Source organism: Monodelphis domestica, chromosome 8 (genome assembly GCF_027887165.1).
Source record: "Monodelphis domestica isolate mMonDom1 chromosome 8, mMonDom1.pri, whole genome shotgun sequence".
NCBI lineage: Eukaryota > Metazoa > Chordata > Mammalia > Didelphimorphia > Didelphidae > Monodelphis > Monodelphis domestica.
Window position 1 is genome coordinate 241,289,334 of NC_077234.1, and position 17,750 is coordinate 241,307,083.

At 38.7% G+C, this 17,750-nt stretch overlaps 1 protein-coding gene across 2 annotated transcripts in view; it reads right to left on the minus strand.

The window, feature by feature from the left end:
• ADGRG2 (adhesion G protein-coupled receptor G2) overlaps positions 1–17,423 on the minus strand; it is a 178,984-nt gene extending 161,561 nt beyond the window's left edge. Inside the window, exon 1 of one of the 2 annotated variants that reach the window (XM_007500817.3) lies at positions 16,925–17,423. The gene's annotated coding sequence lies outside the window, so the exon portion shown is untranslated. The remainder of the gene's footprint in view (positions 1–16,924) is intronic. The other variant, XM_056808693.1, reaches the window with a different exon arrangement.
• Positions 17,424–17,750: the final 327 nt, after the last annotated feature.

Below are 17,750 nucleotides of genomic sequence, written 5' to 3' on the forward strand. Positions count from 1 at the left end.
TTTAAAACATGAAAAGCAAGCAAAGAAAATCTTTTTCTAAGGAAGAAGTGTGGAAAGAATGTTGAATAACCAGTTAGAAGACTTGGGTTCAAAATTGATCTCTGCCCCTAACCATGGGGAAGTCACTTTTCTGTAAAAGGAAGGAAGTGGGCTTCTTTCTGCCCCAAGTCTGACTCTATAAATGCTTCACTGATACTGTAAAAAGCAGCAAAGCAGGATTTGAACCCATGGATACTCTTTAGCTAACATTATATGAATAGAATATAAAAGGTTGTCTTTCCTCATCTTTTTTTGACACCTTACAAAAGACATTCTTTCAATCCAGTAAACAGTCAAATGCAATAAATACTTGAGGTAAAAAAAAAATCCAATACTAAAAAAATCTGTCCTTGGCCCATAAGACACTATCCTATGTTTGCCACTTCATTGATTTTATGAGGCTGTCACAGCACTCAAAAAGTACTTCTGGTAACTCACAACACTAACAGCCAAGAAAAGAATATGCCATCACGGGCTGAACAAGATTGCTTGTGTCCAGCTCTCAGAAAAACCAGGCTGGGCCTGTTGGAACCAGGCATTGGGCCACAGAGAAGGCCATTCAATCCCACAAGACAACAAACTTCATTTGAGGACCTACTATGTGCACAACCATTCACAGACAATATAACTATTTTTTTTTTAGCAATAGTAAAAACAGATTATTTTGACAACTTATTTTTATATCAGAAAAAAAGTCACAGAAACTGGGGCATCCCTTTTGTGAACAGTGGCTACTTGGGAGTCCTGAAGCTTTTGAACTAATCTTCAAGACCCATTTGGGTGAAAACCAGGAACTTGAACCTCACTGACATGTTGGCTCAATTCTGACCCAGAAATGAACATAGTTTTAGGTCGTAGCTTTGTTCTAGTTCAATTAGTTGATCTATATTTTTCAAGATTTTTTATACCTTCAGTAAGTACTAAAAAAAAATCCCTGGAAAAAGCACCCTCAGTCAAAGGAAACCAACACCCCAGGACGCTGATGTGACACCACAGTTGCCAAGACCAAGGGGTAGGAGGCAGATGGGTGTTGGAAGAGGAGGAAGAGCTTATTCCTGCCAATCAGAAGTTATTTTTGCATTTAATTTTATTTTTTCACTAGAAAGATATTTTATCAATTAACATGCAATAACAAATCTCAACACATTTTCCTGTTTTTGTATTTTAACTAATTGTTTTTGCAAGTTAAGTGTGAAATGCTGTTGTTTCTCCACTGCTGAAGGATGCTCCCATTACTGCCCTGGAGTACAGCCCTGATCTCCCCATCCTAGTTCTGGGTCTGTTTTCAATACTGGTTTTAACTTGAGCTCCAGATTTTGTTCTTGATGGTATCATTGCTGCTGTTTCGAGGGGATGTAAATGTGTGAGCAGGATGGGTTTTAAACGCTTAGTTTTTACACTATTGCGGGATGATCAAATGTGATAGACTTTGCTACGAATGACAATACAAGGATCCAGAACAATTCTGAGGGACTTAGGAAAAGGGATGCTGTCCACCTCCAGAGAAAGACTTGTTGGAGTAAAGATGCAGAGGAAAACATATGATTGATCATTTGTTTATTTGGATATATGTTTTGTGGTTTGGTTCTACAAGATTACATGCTTACAAAAATGAAATGATATGGGAATATATTTTGCATGACAATACATGTGTAACCCAGAAAAAAAAAGCCCACTTAGTTTTCTAGGTTTACACTAACATGCAAGAAAAAATTTTGGGGGGCAGCTGGGTAGCTCGGTGGATTGAGAGCCAGGCCTAGAGACAGGAGGTCCTAGGTTCAAATCTGGCCTCAGCCACTTCCCAGCTGGGTGGCCCTGGGCAAGTCACTTGACTCCCATTTCCTAGCCCTGACCACTTTTCTGCTTTGGAGCCAATATACAGTATTGACTCCAAGACGGAAGGTTAAGTGTTTAAAAAAGAAAGAAAGAAAAGGAAAAAAAGGAAATTTTTTTCTAGAGCTTTCTGTCTGATTGTGGCAGTCTAGACTGAATAAGAGAATATAATAATTGACGGAACAAGCCATTGCTTCATCTTGATGTGAATATTTTGGGGGGGAGTAATTTTAGAATCCCTTCATAATTTTTATTTTTGATTGGCATTTCCAAACGGAAATAGGATAAATAAGGTTTATCCCAACTTTGCCGAATTGACTAAACTTTTTTGTTTTGGGCAAGTCCCATAAAATTAGTTTGGGATAGATGATTTAGAACTCTGAATATATAGGTCAGATTCTAAAATGGGAGTTATTGCAGGATGTGATCAGGGATGATGATCAAGGAAAGACTTTGAAGTCTGAAATTGATTTCAAGTCTAGTAGTGTTAGCTTATGAGTTTCAACTCTCCTACCCAAGTATAGAGATCAATAGTACCTGGAAGTCCCGGACTGATTCTTTAAAAAAAAATCCCTCTTACCTTCTGTCTTAGAATCAATACCATATATTGATTCCAAGGCAGAAGAGGAGTAAGGGCTAAGCAGTGGGGGCTCAGTGACTTGCCTAGAGTTACCTAGCTAGGAAGGTCAAATTTGAACCCAGGACCTCTCATTTATAGTCCTGGGTTTCAATCCATTGAGACATCTAGCTGCTCCTCAGACTGATTTTTAAAAATAAGAAGCTCAGGCCTACCAATAAAATTGATTTTTACGTCTTAAAAAAGGCTTAGTTTTCAGTAAAACAAAAATATAAATAATATTGGTGGTTGAGGCAGCTGGGGGCTTCAACAGTTGGGTGCAATTAGCTTTGGTCTTTGATTTAGAGTTCATTTTGTTTCCCTCTTTGCTTAAAGGAAGACTTAAAGCTGCTCTGAAAAAAAAAATGGTTTTTGTAGAGCTGAGAACTGAAAAAGACACTTTTTGTTGAAGACAATATTTTGTGTAACTGTCATATCAGAAAATCAAAATCCTTTGATCAGAGCAAACTTACCTCAACTCCTTGCTGTCCACAGATACAAACTCAAACAAAGCTCAGCTCAAAGCACATGTATATAAGTACCTCCCTTAGCTCCCAGGCTAAGCCAGATGTTTCTCCTCCTCTAAGTTTCCATGTCCATTTCCTCCATGATCCTAAGGAAACTAGACTGACAAATGGACTGCAAAGAATGCTGGTATTGGCGAACCGCACAGGACTACAGTGGTCTCTAGAGTGCCTGCTTTGTACTAGGTTTGTGTTGGGTTAAATAAACTGATTGTTAGGTTCATTTCAAGAAAAGAATTATGAGTTTTCAGAGTTGAAGGGATCAGAGAACTTGATCCAACCTCTTCCTGATACCCAAATCCCCACTTTGAACCCTCAAATCAAGCCTAAAGTTAGAAGACTTCCAGTCATCCACTTTCATTATTAGAGGCATCATGGCAAACTGGAGTTGGAAGATTTGGATTCAAATTCTTCCTAATGTACTCACTAATTACTATTATTACTTTCTAATTAATGGTGATTTGACCATTGGGAATTCATTTTAACCTCTCTAGGTCTTAGTTGCTTCATCTGTAAAATAAAAGGGTTGGACTTGATAATCTGTAATCTTCTAAGTCTCAGCTAAATCTTTGTTGTTCAGTTGTATCTGACTCTGTGATCCCATTTGGGGCTTTCTTGACAAAGATATTGGAGTGCATGAACTGATGTGGAAATGAGCAGAACCAGGAGAACATTGTACATGAAAAGCTAAACGTTGTGGGATGATCAAATGTAATAGACTTTGCTACTAATAGGAATGCAATGATCCAGGACAATCCTGAGGCATTAATGAGAAAAAATGCTATCCACATCAAGAAAAAAAAAGCCCATGGGAGTAGAAACAGTGATGGAAAACACATGATTTATCACTTGTTTATGTGGGTGTAGGATTTGGGATTTGGGTTTTAAAAGATAACTCTATTGCAAAAATGAATAATATGGAAATAGGTATTGGGTGATGATACACGCTTAACCCAGTGGAATTGTTTGTCAGCTTCAGGAGCAGAGAAGGAAGAGAGAAGGGAGAGAACATGAATCATGTAACCATGGAAAAATACTTAAGAAAAGATTTCGCCATTTTCTTCTTCAACTCATTTTACAGATGAAGAAACTGAGGCAAATGGGGATAAGTGACTAGCCCAGGATCACACACCTAATAAATGTCAGAGGATAGATTTGAACTTATAACAAGGAGTCTTCTTGCTTCTAGGCATGGCACTGTATTCATGCTGTACCACCTAGCTGTCCATGCTCTAACTATATGGTCCAGTTATTTATTTAGGTAGTCCATTCTATTTTGGGACATCTCAAAGTAACCATATTTTCTCCTAATATTGAGCTGATATTTACCTGTTTTCTGATTCTAAAGTCAGTGATCTCTCCATCACACTATGCTGCCCTTTCAGTCCGTCATGAAGGTTTTAGCTGACTCTTGGAAAACAATATAGTAGGCAAAATGTGTTTGGATAGATTTTTCCTTTTTTTGTCCCTTTCTATATTGAATATTGTGCTATTTTCTACCATCTTAGCAGACCAGAGCCCTCGTGTTCTGTTTTTGGGGAAATTTAGCAAAAGCTGACATCAAGGAAAAGATTTGATGAACTCCTCTACATGGAGGTGTAAAAAAGGCATAAATGGTACCATTCGGATGATTTCTTGGAATGGTACCATGGCAACATTGATGCTTTTTAAAAGAAGATTCAAAACCTTAATCCAATAGTGGTTCTCCATGGAATTGTACTTGACTGGAGCCACTTGGAGGCAGTTCTTTGGAGATCCAGGAAAGGAAGGGGCTCCTTTCTTGTCTGAAGTTGCAGGTAAATACCAACCTAACTATCTGTTCTCTGTGGTCTCACCCCATTTTCACCTTCAGGTATTTCCTGGAGGCCAGTCATGCTGGAAACAAAAGCAGAAAATGCTCTTAAAACGGAGCCTCCATGTTCCTGAGGTCTCCTATTAAAGAGGGCCTCCCAGAACAAACACTAGAAAAATGAAAAAACGCCCTCTCAGAGTCTGCTTGTTTAGTCAGGTGGGCAGCCCATGCTGGAAGAGAGTCTGAGGTGAGGATGCTGGCATTGTCAGGGCAAAAGTGTGCTGAGCTGGGGAGAGGGGTGCAAAATGAAAATGTGGGGAAAGAGACTGGAAATAAGGACTTAGAGAAGGGAGTGTGGCCCACGGGAATCTGCTGCCCTCTCACCTCTAGCTCTTCCTCCCTTTAGTCAGTGAATAAGCCATGATGAGGCAGCCACTGTATGCCAAGAGCTATGCTCAGTGCTGAATACCCAAAGAAATGCCAACGTTAGGAAGTTCTCAAAGAGCTCACACTGGATTTGAGGAGAGAACGTGAAAGCCCTATTTATAAATATACAGAAATACATAGATATATGCATACACATAATATACATGTACATACAAGATAAATGGGAAATAATGAACGGAACAAGTACTGGAACAGAGAACCTATCTGTGAGCCTAGAGCATGGTTGCAATTAGGTCAAATTTCACCTCTTTTCCCATTTTGGAGTAAGGAGGGGAAGGAGAGGTGCTGACCTTTAAAAGATAAAAAAGGAAGCTTGGGGCAGTTAGGTGGCTCAATGGATAGAATGCCAGGTCTGGAGTTAGGAAAACTTGAGTTCAAATCTAACCAGATACTGCTTTGGGCAAGTTATTTAAACCCCAGTTGCCTAATCCTTCACATTCTTCTGCCTTAGACCTAACACTTATCTGGATTCTGAGGCACAAGGTAAGGGTTTAAAAGGGGGGGGGCATATTGTCTATGTATTTCTCTTAACTTTCCTATCCCTGACATAATTTTGTGATAGTGGGCAAGTCTTCTCATCTACGAAATGAAGCAGGTGCCTAAATGGTCTCTGATGCCCTTTCTAGTTCTAGATCTATGATTCCATGACACATCGATGTTTGTCACGGAGAAGCTTATTTTAACTTGCCCAAAGTAAGCACAATGGGGAATAGAACCGTTCGTTTTAACTAGGGTATGAACACGGGAATCAGCTAAGCTAATGATCCACAGGGGAGCTTAACTACAGGAATGAAGGAGAGTTCTATGTACCACCAGAACAAACTCTACTGGTGAGTCTCATAAAGAAGATGCATCATGTGGGGGTCTTTTGCCTTCTCCCCTCATTCCCAATGACTCTCTGCTCCAAGAGAAGATCCTGAAGAAATAATTTCATTCCCTGGACCGTTTCTAATTTTCTCTTTGTTCAATGCCTTACACAAAGCCTCCTTTTGTAGTAAGTGTCATGAGATGCCCAACTTACTTTGTTGAAATGGAATTTTACTAGAAATCATGTTTCCAATGGTTTGAATTTAGAGAGGAAACAAAGAGGATGATGCTAGCAAACACGCCCTCCACTTTTGTCCTCCTTCCAGATCTTCTCTCCTTTCCTCTCTCTCTTTGTTCTTCCCTTCCCTTCCTTTCCTTCCCTTGCTTTCCTTCTTTTATGTTCCTTTCTTTTTTCATGTTTTATTTTGGATTGGAAAGGAAATTTAATGGAATTTTTTTCAGGTGGATGTTTGGAGTTGGACTGAACCTAAGGAAGAACAAAAGAAGAATTAATTCAACTTCCCTGTTCTGTCTACAGTCCAGACAATAAATAATTAGGTTTTCTCCCTTCGACTTAGCTTAATAAAATACTAGCAACACGTTAAATAAGATATTGTGTTACCTGTTAGAGGGTAGAAAAGTGAATGAGGCATAGTCCTGGCCCTCTTGTTCTTATGTACCAGGGCAGATAAGATATGCACCCACCACATAAAGGGTAAGTGAGCAGGAGAGGTTCAAAGTACCATGAGATATCCAGAATGGGAGAATGACTTACAATGGGTGATGATTACATGGGCAAGGATCAGAGGAGGCACTTATATAACAGGTTTTCTGTTAGAAAAAATCCTTTGTATTTGAATGGACAAAGAATTATTCATATAAGTAACCTATGGAAATGCGTAAATAGCTTTGTTATGAGACACCTTTTTATATAGTTTATATAGAAAAGGTATTGTTCATTTAAGTAATGTATAGGAATATGTAAATAGCTTTCTTATTAAAAATCCTTTGAACAAAGTGCTTGTTTCGATCTTGTCTGCCTTTGATTCTATTTTCAGGTTTTAATCTAATTCAACAAGCCTTTATTAAATACCTACTGTGTACAGCGAGCCTCTAAGTGGCACACTGGATAGTGTCTGACCTGGAGTCTGGAAGACCCATCTTCCTGAGTTCAAATCTGACTTCAGACAATTACTAGCTGTGTGAATCTTGGCAAGTGATTTAACCCTGTTGGCCATAATTTCTTCATCTGATAAATGAGCTGGTGTAGAAAATGGCAAACCACTTCACCAAGAAAACCTCAAATGGGGTCCTAAAGAGTCAGCCATGATTGAAATGACTGAACAACATGTGCAAGATGGCTTCCTAGACACTGAGGAAAGTAAACCAAAAAGGAAAGCTCTTTTCATCCAGATGTTTCGGATGGTGAATACGTAAACTGACCAGGAAGCCAGAAGCATTCTGCCACCAGTTGTCTCTATTCATGAGCCCAAATTTGACAGCATGCCCTCAGAACAATAACTTCAGCAATCGTGTGACATCTTCACAAAAGACACCAATTTCCCTGCCTGATGGAACTGGGAGCAATGGACTGAGACCAAGAGACCAGAGTTTTTCAGTTCCTACGTATGCTTCCTGGATGACACTGTCCTCATCTATAAAATGGTAGACTGGAGAACATCCAAGGGCTATTATGAGCCTCCAATTCTGTAACTACTCTCTGAAATGAGAATAATCCCATAGCTGAAAGTGCATCTTCTTACCAAAACCAGTTGGAATTTATTTTTATATTGCCCACATGTTCTCTTTCCCCATTTTGACAAATAATTTGAGATTTGTTGCATGGAGTAAATTACCTCAACTCAGCTCAAAAGAGAAGTCATCAATTTCAATCTAATTTCTTGTCTGTAATTATAACAAAAGAAATAATACTTTGCTTTTCTGTGAATGGATTTTTTTTAAAAATTAGGAATCGGGGCTCTAAGATTTTTGCCATTTAAAGAATCTTCAAGTTGCTAGATGTTTCTTCCAGGTTTGCAAAACACACAGAGCTCCAAGTTGGTTTTTTTTCCTTTTCAAAATAAACATTTGTGTGTGTTTGCATTAGGGAAAAAATAGCAATACCAGTTAGCTCATGACAAATTTTAAAATGACACTTTGATATAAGATACTGGCAAAGGAATAAATCAGTATAAAATTAAAATCTCATGCAAAATACTTTTAATAAAGTCTAATATCCAACTTGAACTAGGAAATTTGAAAGTAATAAATAAGATCTAAAAAGGGAATGTTAGGCAAAATATCTCATTTTTTTTGCCTATCCAAATGGTTGGATTTGCTAGATCTGATGATATTCAAGGAGTTCAAATATATAGGAGAAATCAGAACTATGTAAACTAAAAATGTGTTAAAAATGATATATTAAAACTGACCTAATTTAGTTCCTAAGGATTTATATTTGAACTATATAGGGTCTTGGTATCATATTTTAAGAGGAATTTTACTATCCAGAGAGACAGTATGCATGGAGGGCATCTTCATAATCAGGAAAACCTGGGTTCAAGTTTTGACTCTAACACATAGTAGCTATAAGATCATGGGAAAGTCCTTTAATGGTTCAGTGCTCTCATAAATTTTCTTAGATTGTAAGTTATAATCTAGTTCCCAATCAGCATTGGTAGAGAAAATTTCTGTACAGGCAGTTCTATAATCCAATGCAATAAAGTATCAAAAAATATCACCCAGAAAACATGATGGTACTCCCATATCACATTAGAGTATCAGTAGAAGAAGCTAGAGACATTTGACCTGTAGAAGAGCCTTGAGAAGACATCACAGTGATCCTTAAGTATGCTGATGATTGTCAAGTAAAAAAAGAACTTGGTTTATTCTCTGTAGCTCTAGAGTGTAGCACTAGAGCCAACCCAGGACAGACAACAATTTGATGTAAAAAGACCAATTAGAGCTATCCAAAAGGAAATGAACCCAACTGATAGGCGGTGAATTTACATCCATCAAGGGATTTCAGGAAAGGCATTTGGGCTACCCTCTCCCCAGAGAATGTGTAGTGTATACACAGATGTGCATATATACACCTAAACATCTGTATGTAGACACACACAAACTGAAAACTAACAAAAATTATTTTCAAATTGTAGCAGGCATACAAAGAAAAGTCCTTCAATAAGATGAGCTTTGGGACAACTAGGTTGCTCAATGGACGACAGGAAGCCAGTGCTTAGTTTTGATGCTAAGACTATATGTATCTATACATAAAGGTGATCTTTGATAGAGGGACGTCGTCCTGCAGTTTGAGCTATTAAAGCTTAGAATTGCACTACAACTTCTTCACGGGGACAGACACTTTATGAGGAGATAATGTTGAGCACTTTGATAGTGAGGATGGACAAGGGATTTTTTCATGCTTTCTTAATTTAAAAAAATATGTGGACATATGACAAAGCCAATATCTTTCCCAAGAAGAGTTTTGGAAGTAATAAATATAATAGGTGTTGTCCCCAAAAAGCTTTAAAAGTTTAACTATAATAGCTGCATATACTTTGGAATAGGCTTTAAGCACTGTAATCAGCTGCTACCCCCAATATATTTACATCCCACAGAGAGATCTTAAACTGTCTCCCCTACTCAAGTCTAGGGGCAGCTCAGTGCTGTAGTGGTCAAAGTGCTGGCCCTGGAGCCAGGAAGACTTCTTCCTGAGTTCAAATTTGGCTTTACACACTTACTAGCCATGTGACCCAAGGCAAGTCACTTAATTCTCCTTATCTCAGTTTCTTCGTCTGTTAAATGAGCTGGAGATGGAATGGCAGACTGCTCTAATATGGCTGCCAAGAAAACTCCAAATGAGGACATGAAGTCAGACCCCACTGAAATAACTGAAGAATAACCCCCACCCCCAAAAATACAATTTAAGTTCCTTAAAGTTAGGGATTGTTTCCTTTTTTTGCCTTTGCTTCTTTATTACTGGAGGGAGTAACCACATGGATGAGATCACACGTGCAAATGTACACAATATTCCTGAGTTGTGCATCTAGAAATTACAGAGTTATGCCCATAGCACATAACATAAATTCTACCTTGATGGACCCTTCCCACAGTTAGATAAGGGTTTAAATATGAATGTATATGTATAAGCATACATACCCAATTCAGGGTTATCTGTGTTTAACTGTCTTCTGTATCCAGAAGAAGCTTAATAAATGTTTGTTGTATTTGTTACATTGCAACTAAATGCTAGATGAATACTTATTGGTGATCTAGACCTGAATAATTAAGATGTAATAATATAACATATATTATCTAATAAATAATGAATGTGCTATGAAGTAAAACCATGATTGGACAAATCCTCTCCTACTTTTAGAAACCACAATAGTAGCAGGTCTTCCTTCAATACTTTAACAGTATTTGTATTTCCTGGGGTAGTTTTATTTTTAAATTCAATTTTATTATTATTTTCAGTTCCAAATGTTCTTCCCCTCTACTGCTGTTCAACATAGAAAAGATGAAATCTCCCACTCCAAGCCTATAAAAACTTTCAGATCATATATAATCTCTCCAACAGTTATAACTCTCTAGCCTCAGTGGTTTCCAGAGAGGAGAATTAAGCTGATCATTTTCACCCACTCCTAGCCAAAGGGATTTTTACCACATAGTAAATGTACAATCAAGGTTTGCTGAGGGGTTATATCAATTACATCAACAGTTCTAGAAATGGTGATGCTAAAAGAACTAAAAACCATGTGTTACATTTCTAAAGGCAGGGATTGTGCTTTGTACCTTTTTATATACCAAATGCCGTATAGCCACTCAATAAATGTGTGTTGATTGATTCAATACACTCTAGGTCTAACTTCTCTATATCAATTTGGAATTATCTGAGAAAGGTGACAATAAATGGTCTCTACCCTTTGACCCAGTGATCCCATTATTGGGTATATATCCCAAGAAACTCAAAAGAGAAACAGAAGTCTAATACAGAACCAAGCATTCATAGTAGCACTTTTGTAACAAAGAGCTAGAAAAAAGTGGATAACTTAGAAATTATTAAAAACCCATAATTAATCCACAATGATAGAATATTGTTGTTCAATAAGAGATGAAAAATATGTGGAATTCAAAGAAATGTGGGAAGATTTGTAAGGACTGCTGAAGACAAAAAATAGAAGCAAAATAACAGTGTATATACATTATTTACGCAATTGCTTAACAATGTAAATTAAAAGATCATTAGAAAGAGCACTGTCCACATCCAGAGGAAACAGTGCAGGAGGAAAAACACAGAAGAAAAACAACTGCTTGATCACATGGGTCGAGGGGGTATATGGCTGGGGATGTAAACTCTAAATGATCATCCTAGTGCAAACACCAACAACATGGAAATGGGTTCTGATCAAGGACACAAGTAATACCCAATGAAATTGCCTGTTGGCTGTGGGAAGAGTGGGTGGAGGGGAGGGAGAGGAATAATGTGATTATTGTAACCAAGGAATAATGTTCTAAAATGGAAAAAAAAAAGATCATTAGAAGGAAGGTGAACTCTGGGGAAATTAAAAACCCAGAGAAGTCCCAAGTGGAAAACATAGTTTTGGGCATGAAGTTTACATTAGGAAATGTAACCATTACTATATCAGATTTTTTTCCCTTCATTATTTTTTTTTGTAGCAGAAGACTGCTCAAACTAAAAGGATTCCCCTCCAAAAAGATTATGATATATAAACAAAAAGAAAGGGCAATCAGGTTACAATGAAGAGAGTGCCAGGCCTGGAATTGTAAGGACCTGGGTTCAAATTTGACATCAGATGCTCCCTAGCTGTGTGACATTGGGTAAGTCACTTAGCCCCATTGCCTAATTTATGCCACTCGTGTCTTAGAATTGATACTAAGACAGAAGGTAAAGGTTTAAAACAAACCAACAAACAAAAGCATCAATAAAATGTTTAATAAAATAAGTCCTTTTAAAAAGAAAAACATATAGTAGAGAATTCTATACAAAATATAAATAGAATTACAAAATGGGAATGAAGAAGAAAGATGACAGTGTATATTAAATTTCCCTTAGGACCAAACTTTTTCCTCTGGATTCTGGCACTAACTTATTTATTACATAGTTTGTGCTTTGAGAAACAAAATAAAATAGAATAGTGGATAGAGAGCTGACGTCAGGGTCAGGAAGACCTGGGTTTAGATCCAGTCTCTCACATCCAGATTATGTGACCCTGTTTAAGTCACTTCACCATTCAGAGGCCTAGGCAACTCGCCCAGTCTCAGAACAGATGCATGTTTGCTTTTCTGAATGAAATTTCATCACTAAGATTCTTATACTAATGAAATCAAAAGCCCAGTTTTTGAAAAAAAAAAAAAGGTGGGGGGTATAGCTATGTGACTATGGAAAAATATTCTAAATTAATTAATTAAAGAAATAAATTTTAATAAAGAAAAAAAGGGGGCAACCAGTTGGAATAGTGAATAGAGTGCTGGAAGCTTGGAGCTAGGAAGATTTGAGTTCAAATGCAGCCTCAGACACTTACTGGCAAGTTACTTAACTACTGCCTACCTCAGTTTCCTCATTCAGGGATTAAATCATGAGAATTAAATGAGAAAATATTTTCAAAATGTTTTGCAAAATTTGAAGCACTATGTAAATGCTATAAATTATTGCTAAAAGAAAAAATGTTTATCTTGGGGTACAACAGTAAATGAAATCATTTTTGAAATCTACCAACCATAATATTTTAGAATATTTGCTGTATAGGAGAATCTTCTACAAAACATATCTATGTTAGACCCAATCTACTCACTGAAATACCAAAAGATGTGCTTATAGGACAACCTCATCAATAAAGTCTTCCTACAGAATGGGGGTTGAGGGTTATTTTATAATGTGACATCATGATGACCACTCAGCTGTCAAATGAATTTTCTTGAAGTCACAAATATGACCATGTCATTTCCTTATTCAAATAAACGAGTCCCTTCCTATCACAACCAGGATTAAATCGACCAAAAAACTCGGTTTGACATTCAAAAACTGCCCCCTCCTACTTGGCATTCTTCTTCCACCCTGCCTCTTCCTGCCCCAATCTATCCAGGGATAACTGGTCTATTTGCTGTTTCTAGCACAACACTACATCTCTAGGCTGAACACTTTCACAGGCCTGGAATACTCTCCCTCCTCCCTTTCCTGGCTTCCTTCAAGTCTCAGCTAAACCTTCTTTTCTGTGAGATGCCTTTCTGAAGGATCCTTTCTTCCCTTCATTAATTACCTCCAATTTATTCTGTTTATAGCATGTTTGTACATAATTGGTTTCACGCTGTTCTCTTCCTCCCACCAACCTCCACCTTAGAACTTAGTTCCTTTAGAGCAAGGACTCTTTTTTGACTTTCTTTTTATCCCCACTGCTTACCACAGTGCCTGGGGCATAGAAGGTTCGAAATAACTGTTTAACAACTGGCTTCATCAAAGAAGTTTGTTAGGATGGAGATTTTCAAATAGAATAGTTAAATCTCTCAGATGATTATAAGTAGCAAAATGGAAAACTTTAAATTAAGCATTTAAATACATGTTTATATGACTCCTTAACTACATTTGTATTGAAGGCTGCCTCTTCTAGTGTTCTCCTCATCTTTAATATGTTGACTTTAATGTAAAGAATTGTATTCTCTGCTTGAATCCAGTGATTAAAGAGCAACTTGAATCTTTCAGAAAGAAGAATGGGAAAAAATAATAGACTTCTAAGTTTCATTTGTAGAGTGAAAAAAAAAAAACACAATGAAAATACTCACTATACTTATTTACCAATGGACTACCAGGATAGAAGTCACCAGAGTACATAAGCATTGCAGGTGGGAATCTTTTTTTTTTTTTACATTGGCATGCAACTGATTCAATTTAAAATTCCCCAAAGGCTTATAACAATCCTGGGAGGGGGGGGGCGGGGAAGAAGAGTAGTAGAGACCTTTGTTGCCAAACCAGTCTGTGAAATTCACTTTCACAGGCTTTCTTCCCAAAGACCAAAATAAAGATCCCCATCATTAAAGCTCAAATGATTTTTAAAAGTATTTTTCCTTAAAAATTTGTTTTGTGGGGAAAAACCACATTCTAAAATACTCATTTTATTGGCTGTAAAATTATTTTAGGGTTAAAATGCTCTGGCTGATCTCATTGTTTTATCATCTATTTCTATAGCTCTCAAGCTAATGTCACCTTGAAATAATGGGATGATAAAAGCCAAAAGGAACCTGATCAGCTTTGGCATAACCCACAGGACATGCAAGACAATATTCCTCAAGCACTATGGGATTTCTCTCTTTCTTTTTTAGGCTTCGCCTTCTGTGGTAAAAGCAGAGTAAAATCATGCTAGATCTGGATTGATTGCTTCTGCAGCTCAATTTGTAATGAATTCAATAAATAAAGCATTTCTATAGCATTTTACTATATCTATTGATATACTCAATTGATCTTTTTCAAGTATTAATACCCTTTTAGAGTTGAAGAAACAGAGGTGCAAAGAGTTTAGGTGATTTTCATTCCTCTCTAGGTTTTAGTCTTTATTCTTTGTCCTTTCTCTACCACGCCACTTTCCGCACTCTGGAATTTCACTCCACTCCTGGACTTCTAGTCCTGGAAGTGATCTCTTCTCCCACAGCCTCTTCCTCTTTCTGGCTCATTTCTCCCAGAGTCTCCATTTTAAGGAAACGGTCTGACCCATCTTTGACTTCATACTTCTCCAGGCAGAAAGCCTGACTTTCAGGACTTTCTCTGCCATGACTCTTTTAGAGTACCTTCTCTTCTTTCTTCTCCCTTAAGAACCCCCCCCCCCTTTATGTGTTCTCTTTCCCCATTATAACTGAAGATCCTCCAGGGTGGGGAAAGCATTTCTTCCAGGCACATTGTTAAGTACTTAACAAATGCTAATTGATTTCACTTGACTTGCCTAAGATCAGAGCTACACATGGCAAAGCCAGGATTTGAACTGTCTTCTGATTCCTAGTTATGCACTTAGTCTACTACATAAGCTGGTTCCATAAAAAAGCCATAAATGTGGCCACAAATCTGGGTCTTCTTCATTTCATGTGCAGACTTTTGAATAATGATCTTTCCATAATAAAATGTCAGGAAATATGACTTTGCTTGTTTAGAAATGCAGATTCTATATAATCTCTTACCTTGTGCCTTTGCAATAATTATAAAACACATTATTGTCCTCCAGGAAACAGTGATAGAAACTATCATAACAATAAATATTTAAAAACTCATATCTACAGAGAGAACTTTAGGAAGAGAAGCAAATATATTCTTTTTTCCAGGAAATAGAACTAATATTCTTCTTTACTGCATATAAATACTAAATAATGTAGCAGCTATTTTAAACATATTTTGTTATGAGTAAAGGAACTGACAATTACTTGAATCTAATTCTATCATCTATCTATCTATCTATCTATCTATCTATCTATCTATCTATCTATCTATCTATCTAAAGCCTTATTGACCTGCTTCTCAACTACACTCCATTACAAATTTGAAGGTTTTTCTCACTAACATCTTCGAGGTCTAATGTTTGTCGCCCCCCTCTTCCCCCCGCCCAAATCAACCACATCCTCTTTTACTAAAAGGCATCCTTGTCTCCAGGGCCAGAAATTCAAGTTAGTGACTTAACAATCAGTTAACGCCTCAGACTTCAAGCCCTTGTCCTATTCCATTCGGAGAACACCGATATAGGCTCTTCCACTTGTCTCAGGTATCCGAGTCTCTCAATGTGGAGAATAGATGCTTCCACTGGTTATTTCAATCCTCCTAAGAAGCCTTTTGTGCAAGCCTTTAAAGGGGAATCTACAGCAGTGCAGGCACAGAATTTTCGTGCCATTCACGCTCCCGCTTTGATAAGGTTACGTCCTCAAGAGACTGAGATCCTGAACAAATACATACATAAACTGAATCCAAGCTTACACCTAGAATGAAGACCACGTCCCAGCCTGCGCTCTGCCGGCGCGGACAAAGTGTGAATCAAAGTTCCTGCAAACAACTCCTTCTTGTTGTTTTTAAGTATCTCCGTTTTAATTTTACGTTTAAAAAAGTCCGACTCTATCCCTTTAGCCGAAGCGAGTGCAGCGCGAGGCCCTTTCAGAAATCGCAAGGAACTAACTCTCAGCCAGGAATTCTCCCAAGCGTGTTTCCAAGCAACTTGTTCTCCTCTTCCACATCTGAACTCGGACTTTCCACACTTCTCCCGGGAGCCCGAGGCTTAGCTAGTTTTTTTGTTTTGTTTTTAGGAATCCAGCAGCACCTCCGCGGTCCTCCCCTCCTAGATCCTGGCTCTCACTATGTGATGGGAGGCGACCCAGAGGACAGTCCTAGGAAGGCGAAGGAGTCACCCGCACTATCCTCAGCCCAGACGGGACTGGAAACTCTGCTCCCAAGAAAATGAGGAGGTCCGTTTCCGCTGCCTCAATCTTCCCGCACCCATCCCTATTGCCCAGTTTCTGTCTTTATCATCCATCCATCCCTCTATCCATGCATCCATCCATCCATCCATCTATCTATCTATCTATCTATCTATCTATCTATCTATCTATCTATCTATCTATCTATCTATCTATCCATCTATCTCTACTTCTAATCATTTATTTCCCTTTACTTCTCAACATCAACCATCTTTCATTGTCAATATATCTTTCAGGGTTGTAGTTGTTTTTTTTTTTTAATCTATCTATCCACAACTCTCTAGTTATCTCTGCCCATAATACCCTATTCTTTGTCCTTCGCATTCCGAGTTGACACACCCATCCCACCTCCCTCCACCCGGTCTCCCTTCCTCACCCAGGACTTTGGGACCTTTGCCTTACCTGTACCCCGCAGCCGACAGACTCTCGCGGCAGATGGGGAACCCGGCCGACCAACTTGCCCGCTTGTTTAGCTTCTGGTAGCTCGGTTTCTCCTCGCCTGTCCTCTCCTCCTCCCCCGCTGGCTCTCTGACTCTCTTCTCCAGCTGCAGAGAGCAGCGTGGTTTGTCCCGCCAGCAGTAGCTGCGGGCGGTGGTAGCAGAGGCTGGACTGAAGGGGGGAGAAGGGGTAGGGCAAGCGTTAGTGAAGGGGAGGGTGGCTAAAGAGGTGGAGCGGGGACAAAGGAGAGGGGGAGAAGAGGAGGAGAAAAGCAGGGCTGTGAGTAAGGGAAGCCGACCCGGGGCGGAAGCGGGGCGAGAAGCTGTCTTAGTCCTGCATCAGCTGTGGCTATCGGGGCTGCTGTTGAACATCTGGGGTGCTCCCTCTGCAGTGCTGTTCTTCGACAGTCTGGCAGCCGAAATTCCGCTGAGGCTCACATGCTCCTGCTGGTTGTTCCTAGAACCCAGACGGATCTACTTTATTCACTGACGCCTCCCTCGCACCCAAATACCTGTCCCAACAGTTCAGAAACTCAACAAAAGATTCTTTGGGCGTAGGTTATTTCTGGGGCTCTAGGCGTACACCAATGTACTTTCCACAGCCCCGTACTTCAGTTCTGCTGCATCTAGCTTATGTAGCGAAGCTAAAACAATTTATATAGTGCTCTGCATTTTACCAATCGAACTTGTGGACATAGACTTCTAGATGACCTCATTTGCTTCTCACATATTAAACCAGGGAGGCAGATAGGACAAACAGTGAGGCTGTTTATTACTGGTGAGGAAACTGA